This window comes from Amblyomma mixtum, chromosome 7 (assembly GCF_055824585.1).
Source record: "Amblyomma mixtum isolate Tamu chromosome 7, ASM5582458v1, whole genome shotgun sequence".
Classification (NCBI taxonomy): domain Eukaryota; kingdom Metazoa; phylum Arthropoda; class Arachnida; order Ixodida; family Ixodidae; genus Amblyomma; species Amblyomma mixtum.
The window spans coordinates 122,244,494-122,258,273 of NC_143018.1; the positions used below are offsets into that span (position 1 = coordinate 122,244,494).

The 13,780-nt window shown below is 44.4% G+C and overlaps 1 long non-coding RNA gene across 1 annotated transcript; it reads left to right on the top strand.

Moving 5' to 3' along the window:
* Nucleotides 1-525: 525 nt before the first annotated feature.
* Nucleotides 526-11,623, top strand: LOC149337372 (uncharacterized). The gene is made up of 3 exons (XR_016284398.1): nt 526-976; nt 1,652-1,741; nt 11,170-11,623. It is a non-coding gene; the product is annotated as an uncharacterized LOC149337372 (long non-coding RNA).
* The last annotated feature ends 2,157 nt before the right edge of the window (nt 11,624-13,780 follow it).

The window sequence follows — 13,780 nt, forward strand, 5'->3', positions numbered from 1 at the left end:
GTTTATGAAGAGCAATGCCACAGGCCTTGGAGCATTATGCCTATCCATCATAACATAGCGCCCTCCCGCTCATCTTCTACCTCTCTGAGCCTCCGTCCCTGTGCGGCCCTTCGAAGGTGTCGCTTGACGGTGGGGGTGCCGTCCTAAAATATGCTACGCCGTGACTGCCATACATTTCATGCTCCCTCCACTTTCGACGACGATATAGGCTACACTTTTTTTATATATATTTCGCCACCATCGAGATGCAGCCGCTGGAGTGAACGTAAAAAGAAAGAAACGGCAAGGGGGCCAATTCATGGTAACTTTTGAATACGAAGAAATATATCTAATTTAATCACTTCGCATTTTCCGTAACTGGTAACGGTTGGCAATCGTTGCGTATGCTGTTCCGATGCTGCAAATACATTCTAGCTTCCGTACGCACTGTAAAAAACCCAATAAACTGAATTCAAAACTGAAAGTGAAACTGAAAGTGAAACTACATTTCCGCCGCTAGGCGGCCATCGGTACCGTCGGGCCTTTGTTGATTTTTACCTGCCTGTTGTGTATGGTATGGCGTCGGTCGTGGTGTGCGGATTTCAGCAGTTGACGTGAACTGCGTTTTCGACCGCGTTTTTCGAGGTACCGCGTTGAACTGAAGTGTTTTTTGTGCATATATAACTGGAGTACTGCGTAGGTTCGTTCACTGCTGTCCAAGTACTCGTATCTCACGTATCGGAACAGAAGCAGCCTTTGGAGGCTCTGCCGAATGCGTTTCTTTGTTGTAGATTGGCAGAAAGGCCGGCGCTCGCTCACGGTTTAAAGGTTTGATATCAGAAATCACGGGCGAAGTTATAATGTGCGCTGTTTATGCACCAGAATGCATTTTGTAATGTAGAAACGTCCTGAAGTCGGCGTTAATGAAAAACTAGCGTTGCCGTGACTTGGAGACGTACTTCATCAGCTCGGCACGACTACGCACCTGCCTCGAATGGTAAGCAATACTATGTCTTCATGCATGCTGGTTTGCATTATTCAAAGCATATTTTATGGAAGAGCGGCCTCAAGACTTGCCGCTTCTAGTACCAAAGTGCCAAGATCTGCAGACAGGCAGCTCTTTCCATGTATCCAGGAAGAGAAGCAGCACTGAACAGAGTTCGCCGAGAATGATTCTACTCAGAGCTGTTTTTGTTTTGACGAAACGAATGTTGCAGAGTACTGCCTCATGCTACTTAAGAGCTCTAGTATGTGTGTTCTGTCAAATTTAACGCCGTTTAACGCTATTTCGTCAAATTCCTTGTCCTACGGTTTATCTGCACGTGGTAATTTTTCCGCCCGTGCGTAAGGTCTATTCCGTATTTCTGCGTAAAATGCGTTGCGTCAGCATGGCGTCTGAGATAAGCTTTCAATTTTGTGTGCTGCAGCCGCTGACCATTGATCGTTTGTGCATCAGGCCATGTTTTTGCATAAATTTGTTGACGTTGCTATCTATTTTGGTTTTTAATTGTTTTTAGAACGACATCCAGATTAAAGAATCCAGTGCTGTGCCAGCTAGGTATATTTAGCTTGCTTTTTCAAGTTTTTAAACGCTTCATTGTTTGGCCGTAGTGACCTAATTTCTGAATTTTGGCGGCCTCTAATCGTGATGGTATTAAATGGATGTGTGCAGGGGAAACATCTACATCCACATGGGAGTCCACAGCCACAGCTTGCACCTTGTTGCCGCTGGGAAATATTCACGAGCAGTATGGAAGCAAAGGTGTGTTTTAGTTCTTGCTGCAAGCTTCTTTTTATGTTGTATGCTAGGTTCTTTTTTGGGCCATTTTCCCTTCTTTCCTTCATCAGGCTGCTTCATGAAACAGGGTACATAGCCTAACCATGCCCTCATTTAATTGTACATCCTTGCTAGTTCGTTGTCAGCATGGGGTTATTGCAAACCAGTTTGAGTGTCGTTAAACGTAGTTTTCTCGTCATCATCATCATCCTGATTACACCCACTGCAGGGCAAAGGCAGTCCTTTGGCAGCTGCGGCTACCATATCCCTGCGAACTTGGTACTAGCATTTGGTGATAAAAAGTGCGCTACCGCATAATGTCTTAATCTCCTCCTCTCAAAAAGTATGTGTTCACAAGCAGGAGAAGTACACAGTCCTGTGTACTTCTGCTTGAGAACGCGTCCTTTCCACGAGTGTCTCACAATTTGAAAAGAATAGGAGCTAGGCCTGGTGTGTGAGTAGTATTATCTGCTCCAAGCAAATTGCAACGTCTCCGCAAGAGTGTCAACCGTGAAGGGTTGCCACCTGCAGAATGCGAAAAGAACCGAGAATTCTCTTATGTACTAGTGCCCCAAAAATGTGGCGCACAGAAGTGAGCTATCCCGCGGAACGTGCTCTATCAGTCAAACAGGACATGCCTAAACGACTGTCTGAGCGAACACAAGAGCCCCTTAAAACCACCTCCTGAAAGCAATATGGTCATATATTGGCTGTCGTGTGAAAACTGCACCTCTGCTTTCAGCCGTACAACCATACTGTACACGCATAAGGACCAGCACACGCGGGAGATTGTTGTTGATGCGTTTTATCCGTCAGGAGCAAGACAAATGCATCTGCAAACATTCTGTTGTGCTCAGATGCAAAGAACTATACTTCATCTCACAAGATGTTTGCAGCACTACGGAAGGTAGAGCTCTCTCGTCCAATCAAGACTGCAGAAACGCAGAAAATAGTCCCTCGAATATTTGAGGAGCGTATGACTATTAATCAAAACAATAAGCATTGCAACTAAAAATATGGTTTGGACAGGTATATTTAAATGGTAGGGAGTGTTTCAATCACTGGTGATATTACCAGACAAAGCCCGTACGGACACAGCTCTGCGGAGGCCTGCTGCGAGGTAGTGATGCGTTGCCACTTTCCAACATGGCGTCGGTCGAGTCTGTTGTGTCTCCTGTGTGCTCTACATCGACAGTGCGCTATTTCCCCAAGCAGGCAAAGCAGGTGGCTTCGCGACAACGGAGGAACTGATCAGAACAGGTTGCGACAAAAAAAAAGTGGGGCTAGTCCCTTTGGAACGGGCGTCTGCCTGTCCAAAAACAAACCAAAATAGAATAAAAAGACATCAAGTGCCACCTGCTAGAGGTAGAAAGAAGCCACCTGGACATCAGGTGGATTGAACCATAGGCGCGTAGGAACATACTAATGTAGTGCGCGCCATCCTGATTGGACGAGAGAGCTGTACCTTTCGTAGTGCTGCAAACATCTTGTGAGACGGAGTATAGGCTACCTCAGCAGCTTAGACGGCAGGGTAACAGTTTCTTCTACATTTTTAAACATTTTTTTTGTTTTTATTCGCCAGCATTTTTGCCTTTCGCAGTCAATCTTTAATGCAGTGCCACATGTTTTGCAAGCTGGCAAACTGTCGCGAAAAAAATGTTGTTTATTCTCTCTTTTCATCTGTTTATTGTGTGGCAGCAATTAAGATCGTCAGTCTTGAGTCAGCGCCGAGTCTGTCTTGTTCTTTCATACCATTATAGTCATGCTGTGCCCTTCATGCTGACAAACATGTACCGACTAGTTCAAGAAAGTAACCTTTTACATTGTGGAGCCATTTTACCCATTGCATTCGCATGGTTTGAATGAATGACCATTCAGTTTGCTATTGCATATTTTTGGAACCGAACAAGCTTAAATTTTGCAAGCTTACCAAACTCTTAGGATGCTTATGTTTGTTATTACCAGCATTAAGTCTCCTTTCCTGCTCTCGTCTACAGAGGGCAAAATGCTAGACTCATTATATTGCGGGGACTATATTTGGTAGACTGGCAGGAACAATACCACCATCCAAGTGCGTAGGGGAGTGGGAGTTCTCAGTGTCACTGTTATACATCTGCACAATGTAAAGATTCAGATTGGTGTCCTCTTTTTAACTTGTAGTTGTAATTTTTCTAGTGTTACAGAAGCCTCTTACAGCCCAGCCAATTTATTGACCTATATGGAAGCTGCTATATGCCTGGTGATAAGTAGGCTGTGTATTGTGTTGCTGTGCAATACTGAACAAGGTGATTCCACGCCACGTTATCCAGACTTTTGTACTCGACTGCACTTGATTTCCTACAGAAACAAAAAAATCATGGCTTATTTTATTACCATGACAAAGATTTTTAAAGCATGTTCTTGGCAGAAAAAAAGAAGTTTCGTGTCGTGGCCACAGTCTTATGTTTACAAGCAATAGTAAAGCTAAGTCTTACAAAAAACTTGTTAAAAATAAACGCTTTATGCATGACTGAAACTTTTTCATATAAATAAAGGATGTGCTTTTATATCCAATAAATTGGACTCATGTATAAAACATGAAAGAAGGTACAAAAATATTGGAAATTGATATTTTTTATTCAATTTATGTTCTCATAACAGTCATTTCAACTATTTTTCTGGGTTATACAAAAGGCAAAGAATGTGATAAAAGTGTTTCAGAGATGAAAAAAATGCAAGGCATGTCAGTCAGCTGAAAAAAAATACTTTTGAGGCATATTCAGCCACCAGTGGCTCAGTGAGGTTGGCCTCATTTATTTTCTAATGGCTGTGACATTTCTAAAATTTTAATTGGAGCAATTTTCGTTTTAGGCGCGAAAATAACTTCGCAATTTGAGTCTCTACCTTCAACCCCAGCATTGCTGGCTGCTTGCTCGACACTGCGGTGCATGCTAGAGCTGGGATCAAGGAGACACAAAGCTTTGCTGCACGGTACTCCATGTGGATGCTCCTCAAATTTTGGTTTTGACATGTCTGCTGGCATGTTCGCTCACATTTTGTCAGTTTAAATTCGCGCATGACTTAAGTCCAGCGTGCACCATTGAGAGAGATAAAAAAGGCTTGATGTGGTGAAAAATGCGTATTCCTTTTAATGGTAGCACTCTTGTAAACCGCCTAGTGAGTTCACCTTTGTTTTCTTGAATCATTTGTTGGAGCACCCAGAGAGCTACGACACTCTTAATGGTTTTCTCCGCCCGTGTAAACAGCTTATAGAGGATCAGTATTTGACGTTTCTGTGGCCTCTGAATGCTTTCTGTTGCTGCAGGGGGCCTCACACTTCCACCAATGCCGTCACAAGCGCTCCTCCCATGTGATGGGGTGAAAAAGTCCATTCCACTGAAAAGTTTAAGTAATTTTCATGGTAGTAGAGGTTTTAACTCTGATTGGTCATACCACAAACAGTGCTTCCCTGTGTCCAGGAACGAGAGCCGTTCTGCCATGTGGCCCCTTCATTTTTACTTTTTGTAAATCTATCCTTCAGCAGATTTCTTTATTGCCGAAGCTGCTGGCATCGAAGACCAGCACACCATTTTATTCGTGCAGCGGAGTGCTGGTTTTGTGTAATTTACAGCTGGTGGCAAAGTGTGCTGGAGTGAAAAGGAAGCACTGAGCAGTGTCGATGTTGAACGCAGGGACTCAACTTGTAAGATTGTTTTCTCGCTTAAAACAAAAAAAAAGAGCCCCAAATAAACTAAAAATAAATGCCATTAAATGGTACTGTTTAAATCTTATCTTTCATAATTTAATTAAGATCACCTCATTATGTAGTAGACTACTGAATATGTCACAAAAAGCAAATTCTCTCGACTTCAGAATCCTTTCGCTGACTTGCCTTACATGTTTTGCTCTCTGAAACATTTTTATCACCTTTGCCTTCTCGACAGCTTAGAAAATAGAATAACTACTGTGAGAACATGAAATTTGATAAAAGATTTCAAATTTTTATATTTTGTACTTATTACATGTTTTATTTAAAACAAAATAAGTTCAATTTACTGCATTGGATATGGAATACCTTTAATTTATATAACAGAAACTTCATAGTCCTGCGTAAGAACGTTTCTTTCTACAAATTTTTTTGCAAGGTTAGGTTTGGCTATCACTTTCAAACATGAAATGGCGGCCACGACGGGAAAAAATTACTCCGCCTAAAACAAGCTGGGATAATGTTTGCCTAAGTAATGCAATAAGCCATGAATTTTTTTTAAAGAAATAGAAGATTCAGTGCTAAGCCTGGAACAGTTGGCATGGAATGACCCAATGGCATATAAATGCCAACTTTGCGCTGATTTGAAGAAGCCTTTATAATATTTTTGTAGCTCAATTAATATTGCAGTGTAGGTTGAATGCAATTTTTTCTGCTTGTATAATTGGAATGGTTCCATATCATGCCGTTTATTTCGCATCTTGTTGCAAACTTGTATTGCATTGCCAATATTTTTTGCTGCTAGCATTCACCCCATATGAATACTGCTGCTCCTGAGCAGCATACTCAACTGATCCACTGGAATGGTATCACTGTGTGTACCTTTGGTAAATTTCTGGGAAAAATGTATTCATTCACCTGGCTGCTTCATATTTCATGTTTCATATGTTATGACAGATGAAATGCGGATCTGTCCTTAGGATGAATGTGGCCATTTGTTAGCACCATTTTACAGTAGTGATATTTGCAAGATGATCAATTCTATTTATCTACTTTGTACTTTTGTTCACTACATGGTGCATGTATAACTCTAAGAAAGGGAACGCGAACCAGAAAGGAAACAGCTTGGAACCCCTTGTGGTCTTTATCCAGGTGTAGACTTCATCTCTTAATGTGTGATAGTATATTAGTCTAGGCAAAGCAGCATGCAGGGTAACAGGGCACTGACAGGAACACACAGGTACTGCGCTGACTAACAATTGAGGAATTTATCGCTTTGCTCACTATAAATACAGGAAATATGATCCAAAATACAAAAGGAGGAAAGTCATGGAATTATCATTTGGTCAAATCTGTTGGGCTTATTTATCCAGATAGTCAATTTCTTTTTTCGTTGGCGTTAGTGATGATGTGCTTCCATAGGTTGAACAATTCTTATGTGTCATGCACGTCTCTTATATCTCAGCATGAGCTGTTAATTATATTTCCTAAGAATTTTACATCATCGAAAGTGGGGGGTGCACTCACAGTTTGACACATGTCTTGCTAGTTTGCTACTGTATCCTGTCTCAGTATTGCCGACTTGTTCTATTAGACAAATGTGGACACGCTGACCTTATTTCCCAACATACGACGCTCCGCATGAGAGAGGGATCTCGTAAGCGAAGCCACAGTCGCATGTTGTGAATTTGTTTCGGTGCTTCATCTTGTGTTGGGCTGTTTTTGAAGCACCTTTGCTGGGCGCGTTGCATACTACGTTCAGCTACTTTCTGCAAAAAAGCAAATGAATCCATCGCAAAGAACTTCCGCAAGCTGCAAAAGAAGGTCAAGCGCCAAACAGTGAAGAACGAAACCTAAAAACTTGTGTCAAGCCAACAACTTGTCCAAATTAGTGCTGGCTATGACGAAAAGTGATGGCCTATGCCTGAATGCCTTCGCTATTGCAAAAACACGCAACAATAACTGGCCTTTCAGAGTAATTGTCGCTGAACAAGGATCAAGGCAGCAACCCTTAGGGCAGTATCTGCAAGAATTGCTCTCCTTGTTCACCGTGGGAGACCTCTTCCTGGTGAAGAAGCCAGAAGTGTCCGCATTCCTCTCGAACAGCTGTACAGAAGAGTTGTCATCTCATTCTGATCAAGGACTTAGACTGCACGCTGCTAAATGCTGCCTTGTTTGAGACGATAAGAGAAGGCATTAATTCAATGGGAGCAGTACAATTCCAGAACCCGTGCAGAATTAATGCGCATAGATTCCTCGAGTTGCTAACCATCTACTTCCGTTCTACCTATGTAAAGTTTAATGATGTGTGCATACAGTGGCAGGGAGTATGCACCAGTTCCAGCGTTGCACTAATTCTCATTGTGCAGCTAGCCTGTCAAAATAGCCAACTGTTAAAAAGCTGTGCATGGTGCCAGTTTGATAATGACCTTCCGATTTGTGGACGACTTCTTAGTAACCCACAAGCTTCATTACCAAGGGTAACACAAAGTCATTGTTGCCATCTTCAAGACCTTCTCCAAAGTTCTTGCTAACTTTGAGCTGACCAAAGAAATGCCACTGGAGGTACAGCTTCCCGATCTATGGCTGTACTTTGTAGAGACCCATATGTGCTTGCGTTACTTCCCAAGGTCGAAAAAAAGGCTGTTGCTACTGGCGCACTGAAAAATATCCTAAATAGCTCGTGTATTGACCGTCAGCAAGAATTCCTTGAGGCCCACCTGACATGGCTACCTGAAGCTGATTTCCCAGATGACCTCATCTGCAGCCTTGGCTTCAGGATAAAGAAATTTGCCTATCTACCTCTAAAAGGCTTCAGAAAGAACGGAACGTAGCTGTCATAGCATATTACTATGGGGTTTAGCTCAGCAGCAGGCGCGACGGGTTGCACTCAGAAGGCACCCCAAACCAAGTCACTCCGAGCGCTAGCTGCAGCGTGCCTGTTGTCGTCAACTGCCCAGTGTCAAAACAACGTCCTCTTCGCCTTTCAACTTGCACTGTAGCACTACCCCCTCCGCCTCGCGGAAGGAAGCACAGCCCCTGGGCGCCCTAAGGTGGTGTGAATGGTAGGGCTTAAGACAGGTGACGTGCACGAGCTTTGTGGAGTGGGTCGGGGGAACAGTGCGGGAGTGCAGGGACGTGATTTCATAGGTCACATTGCTCAGTTGCCTGAAGAGAAGACGCGGTAAGGACCCATGTAACGAGGCAGCAGCTTCTCACCCAGGCCCACATGGTGCGCAGGGAGCCAGGGGAGTACGTGGAAGCCAGGAGGGTAGTGGGCAACACGGTGATTAAGGTCATAGGTGCATGGTATCAGCCACGCACTAAAGAAAGTGGTCAGGCAGGCTGGGGTGCCTCAAAGATAGCCTGGTATAAAAGAAGGCTGTCAAATCCACAGCATGCGACAGTGACTTAGGCACCTTGTTTACTAAGTTCACACCAGCTCGCCTGACCACTTTCTCTTGCGCGTGGCTGATACTATGCACATATGCCGTCACAGCTAACTTCCGTTCTTTCTGAAGCCTCGTTGGGGTGGATCAGCAAATTTTTTTCATTATCTTCAAGCCAAGGCTGCAGACGAGGTCATCCGGGAAACCAGCTTCAGGTAACTATGTCAGTTGGGCCTCAACGCTTTCCTACTGACAGTCAATACACAATCTGTTTGAGACATTTTTTAGTGTGCCAGTAGCAACAGTCTTTTTTTCGACTGTGGGACATAACACCAGTACATATGGGCCTCTGATGTGCAGCCATAGATCGAGAAGCTGTACCTCCAGCAAGGACTTCGGAGAAGGTCTTGAATATGTGAACAATGCCGTTGTGTTGCCCTTGTTTATGAAGCTTGTGGATTACTAGGAAGTCGTCCAAAAATCGGGAGGTCATTATCAAATTGGTGATAAGCAAAGCTTTTTACTAGTTCGCTATCTTGACAGGCTAGCAGGACAATGAGAATTAGTGCAACGCAGGAACTGGTGCATAATCCTTGCCACTGTATGTGCAGATCATTAAACTAAAATAATAGATGGTTAGCAACTCGAGAAATCTATCAGCATTAATTCTGCATTGGTTCTGGAATCATGCTGCTCCCATTGCATCAATGCCTTCTCTTACCGTCTCAAACAAGGTGGTATGTGGCAGCGTGTAATGTTAGTCCTTGATGACAATGAGAAGACACTCCTTCTGGACGGCTGTTCAAGAGGAATGCGGACACTTCTGGCTTCTTTACCAGGAAAAAGTCTTCCATGGTGAGCTAGGAGAGCAATTCTTGCAGATACTGCCCTAAGGGTTGCTGCCACGATCCTTGTTCAGAGACAATTACTCTGAAAGGCCAGTTATCGTTCTGTGTTTTTGCCATAAAGAAGGCATTCAGGCATAGGCCCTCACTCTTCTTCGCAACCAGCCCTACTTTGGTCAAGTTGTTGGCTTGACCTTCTTTTGCAGCTTATGGAAGTTCTTTGCAGTGGCTTCATTTGCTTTTTCACAGAAAGTAGCTGAATGTAGTATGCAATGCGCCTAGCAAAGGTGCTTCAAAAACAGCCCAGCATAAGACGAAGCACAGAAACAAATTCACGACATGCGACAGTGGCTTAGTTTACAAGATCTATCCGCCACGCGGAGCGTCCTGTGTTGGGAAATAAGGTCAGCGTGTTAACATTTATATAATGCAACATGTCGGCAATACTGAGAAAGGATATCGTAGCAAGCTACCAAGACACATATCGGACTGTGAGTGTGTATCACACTTTCGACAATGTAAAATTCTGAGGAAATGTAAGAGATGTGTATGGTACATAAGAATTGTTCAGCCTATTTAAGCACATCATCACTAACTCTAAGGAAAAAGAAATTGACTACCTGGATAAATAATCACGACAGATTTGACAAAATGACGATTCCATGACTTTCCTTCTTTGTAATTTGGATGATGCTTTCTGTATTGATTGCAAACTAAACAATAAATTCCTCAGTTATCACTGCACCTGTCTTGTCTGTGTCCTGTTATCCTGCGTGGTTTTGCAAAGATTCATGCACCAACTGTCCGAGCTCCTTTTCTTGTAGTTTAGTGGCCTTGTGCAAATCTTTCTTGATGGATTTTTGAGTTTACTGGCTGCAGGCATGGGAGATATGTTAACTTAGCACTGTTGCCTGCCTTTCAAGATGTCACTTGCTTGATATAATAACGAATGCATGCTTTGCATTAGTTGCAGCTGACCACTCTCATGGAAGGGGTTGTGTTGCTGACTTTGATCAGATACTGTGCTTTCTGTTGTTACAGTGAATTTTGCACATTACTTGTTGTTCGGTTTATTGTAAAGCATTTTCAAGTGCGCTATTTTCGTCTTTGTTGTCATGGTGTTTTGTGCCTTTTATAGTCAGTTTACCCGCCAGACAGGCCAGTGGTTTGCACTAGCTTGTAACAGTTCGTGCAGAATTAATTGCATGACCTGACCACCTTCGTTCCATTTCATAACATCTAGCTTTTTAGCTAAAACATTGTTTGTATAATGCCGTTTAGAGCTATTTTTTCTAAACCACAGTGGCCTCTTTGGAATGTTTCAAAAAATAACAGCTGGTGCTTGCTCGCCACATGGGCAGATTTTCTTCTTTCTGTTAGCGTTAGCATGCATAATAAAACACATTGTTAATGACCAATATGTTGGAATCTATCAACAACATTAAACAGTGTAAACTGGTATGAAATATTTTACTGTTTTTGTCTAAAATGCAGACTCGCACCATGTATGCTGTTCACCGAAGACAATCCTGAGGTGGCTGAGAACCTGTTCGTCGAGGGAGGATGGCTACTCAGCAGGCTTACCACTGCGGCTCACTCCACAACTGCGCCATAATGTCAGGAATATGGGTGTTCAGCATAAGTTGCCTTAAGTTTGCTTTTTGCTTATTCCTGGGAGTTAGCGTCACATTCAAGCCTTCTTCAGGCTGGTATATAAGGCTGCACAAGCATGAATTTTTCATTCTGTTTGCTCTGAAAAATTTGGGAGGTAGAGTAAATGCTGTGGAACCTTATTCTTGCAGCACCATAAGCCCAATAAAAGCAGGTATGGTGCTGTTGTACCTTAAAATTTTTAGTTCTTTGGATGGCAGTAAGGAATTCATTGGAGAAGCTTCTTGTGCCTTGTCTTATGGATGTGTTTTGTTCTAATAAAAATTTTCCACATTTCTGCAGTTTTGTGATTTGTTTGTCAATAAACGTTTTTCTTAGGTGCACACCGCCTGTTTACTGCTATGAAGAGCTCCAGTAATACAGGTATATTGCATTACTTAGGCATTATAATGGTAAATTTAGAGAACGCTTAAGAAAAGTAATAAAAGTGGAACAAATTATGAACCCATTGCATGCTTTTTTCCTGAAGGGTGTAGGGGTGTAAGACGCGTAAAACGCCTGTGGCTCGGTGGTAAAGTGTGTGATACACCTCAGCACCTTTGGGTCAAATTTTATCATTTTCGGGCTGGTTCTTTCCTGAAACACCCCACCTTAAAGATGTATTCAAGTCACAAAACTCCTTTCTGGGCCGGGTGCAAGGGTGCGAGTTATAGACACCTGGAAACTCCTTTAAAGGTGTTTTATTTTTTACAGTGCACCGCCGCCGTTACGGGTGCTTCCACTGCGTCTCAGCGTCGCTACGTGTAAGAGCCGGAGTCTGCTGTTGATGCGTCCTGTGCTGCACCAAGCGAGCAGACAGTAAAGGTTCCTGCTGCGTCAGCCTCAGTCTCTCCGAGCGTCCCTGATGAGACAGGGGCCGAACCTACTGTGTCCCTGGAAAAATCTGAGGCTGAGAACGTGCCACCCTCGGAGCCCGCGCTAGAGCCCGCGGCCAGCGTTGCGGTTTTGAGCAGGGACGCCGACATAGCTAAGGTCGACGGTGACGACAGCAGCTTGACGTCCTCGGCCTCTTCAGTCAACCTCGTCATTGACGAGACTGTCATCACGCCTGAGGAGGACCCGACGCCGCCATCGTCGTCTTCGTCATCGCTTGTACGAGAGCCAAGATCATCTCCAGACGCTGACCCTGTGCAGTCGCCGTCCTCTTCAACATCGAGGATCAGCGCTAGCACTTCTAGCGAAGAGTCGTCGGATATTGAGATGGTCGCTTTAAGTTCGAGCTTAAAGCGTCCACATGCGTCGACTACGGACTCGGACAATTCTGCCGGTCGGCCAAGGAGGCCTCGTGCCTCCTCTGGTCCGACCCTCCGCAAAAAGTGAGGTGGTTTAGCGCCGTTCGCGGCGCGCTTTGTATTGCCTAAGCATCACGACTGTTCAGGTTTCATTTTTCATTTCCAAAATGACTAACCTTCAAATTATTACTCTTAACGTGCAGGGGTTCCGCAGTGTTTTGAAGCAGGCAACGGTGGTCGCATTCGCTCGTTCCTCGGGTTGCGATATCGTCTGCCTGCAAGAAACCAATTTTTTTCGTCTCAGTGACGTGTTGAAATTCAAGCGTAGGTTTGGCGTCGATGCCTTCTTTTCGTACGCCAGCACGCGTTCTAGCGGCGTTGGCGTTCTTGTTTTGAATCGCTCACTGTTGCGCGATCATCATGTTACCTACGATGCGCTTGGACGCGTGTTGGCGTTCGACTGCACGTTTAACGCACTTCACCTGAGAATTCTTTGTATTTATGCGCCTGCGCATTCCAATTTGGTAAACGCATTCTTTAAAGATTTAGATGTGTATTTTCTTGGAGGGCGTAATGTTGTGATGTTGGGCGATTTCAACTGCGTGCTCGATACGATCGCCGATGTGCAAGGCCCTGGTAGGGGTAGGCCAGGCTGGAATGCGCGTGAGTTGCGCCGCTTAGTGAACCATTTCATGCTCACGGACGCGTATGAGCTCCTTTATGGCAACGTCTTTGTGTGGACTTGGCGTCGCGGGTTATCGTCGAGTAGGCTAGACAGGGCGTACGTTCCGGCGAACCTTTCGCGGTCAGTGTGTGTAGCTAATGTACTGACGCTGCCATCCTCGCCGGTGCACATATCAGACCACCGCCCTTTTCTTCTATAACTCACGGTTCCGGCGCCTGCAGTATCACCCCATAGACCATGGCGGTTGGATGTACGCATACTTCACGACGCCAGCACTAAAGAGGGGCTCACACGGGTCTTGCGTTTTTCGGTTGTTGGGGCGGTGCCTGGTGACTGGGACCGTCTGAAGGAGCAGTGGCGTCACCATTGCGCCGCATCTGGTCGAGCCCTTAGGGCTCGCGTGTCAGATGAGGTGCGTGTGGTGACGGCGAAGCTACGTATTGCTCAACGCACCCCGTCACCTTCGTCGCTTATGTGCGCATGGAAAGAGGAGCTTTCGGAGCGCCTACAGCGTCTT